We start from the raw sequence: 4,046 nt of genomic DNA, 5'->3' as shown, positions 1-4,046 counted from the left end.
CTCTGGGGTTTCCAGGCAGGCTGCTCATCCTGGATTCCCAGGTGTAGGTGCCTGTTGGTAAAGTGTCAGCTCTGCGTGTCAGCACAAGGCTCAGGGACGGGGCTGGGTTGAAAAGAAAGGGGCAAAACTCACCCAGGAGAGGAGGAAGAAATACCACTTGCTTTGAATTTTGTCGGCGTGGACATCCCAAGAGGGGAAATCCAAATGGTGCACTGCAAATCTCCCATGGCAGGGGTGACAATCAGCCCCCCATGATGGCTCTGAGTCCATGGGCCCCTTTAAGCACGTTTTCCAGCCCCACCACCTCTCCTCCTGCCAGGAGAGCAGTGGTGGTGGGAAGGGACCTTTGGGGTCTCCATCTCCATCCCAGCCTCCTGCTCACCCTGGTTTGGGGTGGTGTCACTGCTGAGCAAAATATTTCCTCTGACAGTTGAAAACACCTCTGCCTTGGACAGACACACGTTTGTTGTGGTTTTCACCAGCAGAATTACTGTTTGGGCTTCTTCCTGGGTTTAAATGCTGGCATGAAAGAGCAGGATGAGGCACTTTGCAAGAGCTCTGTTTAATTATGGGGCCTTTGGGTGCTGTTCCCCACAGCCAGCCGAGGTTCTGGAGGAAGGAGGTGGTCTGGTAGCAGCTACAGAGAGGTGGCAAAATGCTGGGTTAGGAGTGCCCTGCCCTGGCTGACCCTTCAGGCAGCACCAGGCCAGGACCTGACAAGGCAAAGTTGGGCATTCCTTTGAGAAAAGAGAGCAAAAACCCTGCTGAGAGGTGCCAGAGAACAAAGCAGGCTTAATCTTCACGCTGACCTAGGGACAGCCTCTACCAGCAGAAATGGTGAGAGTTTTCTCCCTCAGCTTCCCTGCTACTACAGCTTGGGCATTTAACACCATTCTAGTGACCCTCCGAGGTCACCTGCTCCTTCCCACCACCCTGAAGGGTGATGATGGGGGGGATGCTCCCCAAAACCCCTCCCTAGCCCAGCTCACGACCTTCAGGCTGTGGTTCCCCGGAGTGCTCACCCCAGTGTCCCCTGCTGCCACCAGAGCAGGGACAGGCTGCTGAGATGCACTGACCTTCTCCTTCTCCCCAGAAAGCCCCAGGTGCAGCAAAGCCAGATCCCACCAGGACGTGGGATGCCCACAGGGAGCAGGGGTTAGGCCAGGTCTGCCTTTGGTCCCCGTGTCCTCACAGGCAGCTCCTGGCCTCCAGGCTCACCTTCATGTCCCTCAGTGGCTTGCAGGAAGCCTGATGAGCCTTCCTTGGTCCTTCAGAGGTCCTTCCTCTCCCCAAATCCCCGTTTCCCTCCGTGCCTCTCTGGACAAGCCGAGAGCCCACGGCTCTCCCTAGGCCTTCCCCCCTTATTTCTCCAGCCCCTGCCCCACCTCCTGAGCCTCTCCTCCTGGGCAGGCTGGGCCACTTTTGGGAAGGATGACTCCATACCCGGCCCTCGGGCTCCACTCAGGACAGGAGATGTGTTGCACATGCAAGCCCTGGGAGGGGATAATCCCCTCTGCTCAGCATTGGGGAGGCTGCATCCCAATGCAGGACCCAGATTTGGGTTCCCAGGGACTGCTGGGACACTCTGGGAGTCTCTGTGGTCGAGATGACCCCGAGATGTGTTAGAAAGTCTCTTTTTCCCAGCCATGCGATCGAAGAAGGAGTCAGGATTCTTCAGCTGTGGTTTCCAAGGTTGTTTATTTTCTCTTATCTCGTACATTCTTTTTCTGACCCGCTGAGCTCTGCCTGGCAGGTCGGTCCGTGGCACACTGCATGCCCCTGTGGCAGCGTTAGTTTTTATACTAAGAATTACGTGTACTTTATTTACAATTATTTTCCAATATCTACCACCCCTGTTAGACAGTCCATCTCTAAACCAATCCAAAAGTGCCACCATCACCCAAAAACAGAGGCTAAGAAGAAGGAGAAAGGACAAGGCACACCCAGATCCCTCCATCTTGACTCCTGAACTGCCATTCTAAAAACCCCAAAATTCTATTTTTTCCACCCTGTGACAAATTAACCATCATTCTACTTAAACTTTCGTGGCTTGTAAACCTTCACATGAAGTTAGTCATTTTCTCCATGGGCTAAAATCAAAGGCACAGGGGTCTTTGGCTCTGTGCCAGGGTCTCTGAGCCCCTGGCAGGGGCTCGAGCCATCCAGGGCAGCCAGAGGGATGTCCTGGGTTCCAACAGGACACCCCCACATCAGATGAGCCCCGAGGTGGTGGGTGGAGGCCAAGGCCAAGGTGCAAGGAAAGGCTGGGTTGGCTCAACCAGAGCCAATGGATTCCCCCTGCCCAAGGGGTCCCAGAGGCACCGGGGCTGGAGAGGCACAGAGAGAGGCCCCAGAGGCACAGAAAGCCTCGCTATCCTCAAGGAAACAGCCTGAAAAGTGTGAGCAGAGCCCTGGGGCCAGGCTGGGATCCCCCAGCTCCAGGGCAGCTGTGCCCAGGCTCAGATTGTTGCCTGGCAGATCCAGAAAACCTCCAGAAAACATCAAGCCCTCTGCTTTTCCTCTCAGCCAGGGCAGCACAAATTTTGTCGGCACAAACCCCTCTCAGCACGTCCCTCTTGTGAGCTCCTCACCAGCAAGGGCATGGCCAGCAGCCAGGACTGCCACAGCTGGAGCCAGGACAGGGGCTGAGAGACACTGAGGGGACACAGGGGTGGGAAGGGAGCCTGGGAAGATCCATGTCCAGGGCTGGGAGCAGCAATGCCACGGCCACCCCTCCCTGCTCTGCCACTCTCAGCCCAGCACCCAAGGGACAATTGCCTCTCCTTGAAGCCCACGAGGTCTTTCCACCCCTGACCTGTGGTGGTTTGAAAAATAGCTCCAGAGGGAGGGTGGGGAAGGGTTTAGGGACAGGAGCAGTAAAAAGATCAGGTAGGGAGGGAGCAGAGCACAGAGCATTGCATGGCCCTCTGGTGACAAAGGAGGAAAGTGATGCCTCAGGTTTTAGCTTTTCTATTTTTCAGATTCTGTGCTGCTTTAGTGTGTGGGTCTGAGCTTCACATTAGGGGATGGTGAGCTCTCTGCACAGAGCAGGGAGACAAAACAATTCCTTCTCCAGCTGGGGACCAAGGACAAATGATCCAAATCTCAGCCCAAGAGCACAAACAACGTGAACTGAGGAGAGAAAAACAAGCAGGATGGGACTTCATAACCTAAAGCTGTAACTGGACAATTAACTCCAGAACTGATCAAAGTGAGAGACCCCATGACCGGGTGTGCATTTTGTGACCATTTTGGTTCACCTTGGGTGCAGCCCTGGCTGGGCTCTTGTGCTGCCCAAGGTGGATCCATGGAGGCCTTTTCATAAATCCCTGCTTTATTCTTTAGCTCTGTCCAGCCTCTGTTCTAGTTCAGCCTTCTCAAGGCATCAAAAGCAAGCCAGAGACAGGGGTGGCCTGGGGTTTTGGGCTTGGGTGGGATTTTTTCACCAGCAGAATTTACATTCTGTTACTGACAAAGCAGGGAAAGCTGAGCCCAAGTTTCTCTCCCAGTTAAACTCAACAGCACTGATTGCACACACAGAAAGGAACATCCCACCCATTCTGTGACAAAAGGAATGCCAAAAACCTTTATAATGAGCTGAAAGCGATCCCCATCCTCTCCCAGGAGAGAGCTCCATCCCCACAGAGCCTCGGGTGGCCACGGCCAGGCCACACAACCACCTCATGCTCAAGGACAGGTGGACAACCATGGTTTGTTGGGTCTGGGGTTTCTCCATACACCAAACTGCCACACAGGGGTTGGGCAGGAGCTCCTTTCCCTCACCAGCACTTTCACAGCACCCTCTGCTGCCCAGACTGTCCTCTTTCCTTAGGAGAGCACCATCCCATGGACAGGGAGTGCTCCAAGACTGCCGAGTCCCAGCTTCTTTTTTGCCAGGGTCAGGATTAAATGTCTGAGATGGTATTTCTTGTTTGGTCTCAGATGTTTATTAGTACTAATCCATGCTACAGTCTCACATACCCTGAGTTCTACAGCACTTCACTCTAACAAATTGAAAATGGAGCTCCATCTCTCTCTCTACCAGG

Source organism: Motacilla alba, chromosome 6 (assembly GCF_015832195.1).
Source record: "Motacilla alba alba isolate MOTALB_02 chromosome 6, Motacilla_alba_V1.0_pri, whole genome shotgun sequence".
Taxonomy (NCBI): Eukaryota; Metazoa; Chordata; class Aves; order Passeriformes; family Motacillidae; genus Motacilla; species Motacilla alba.
The sequence above is the reverse complement of the archived record's forward strand: the minus strand, read 5'-3'. Positions refer to the sequence as shown.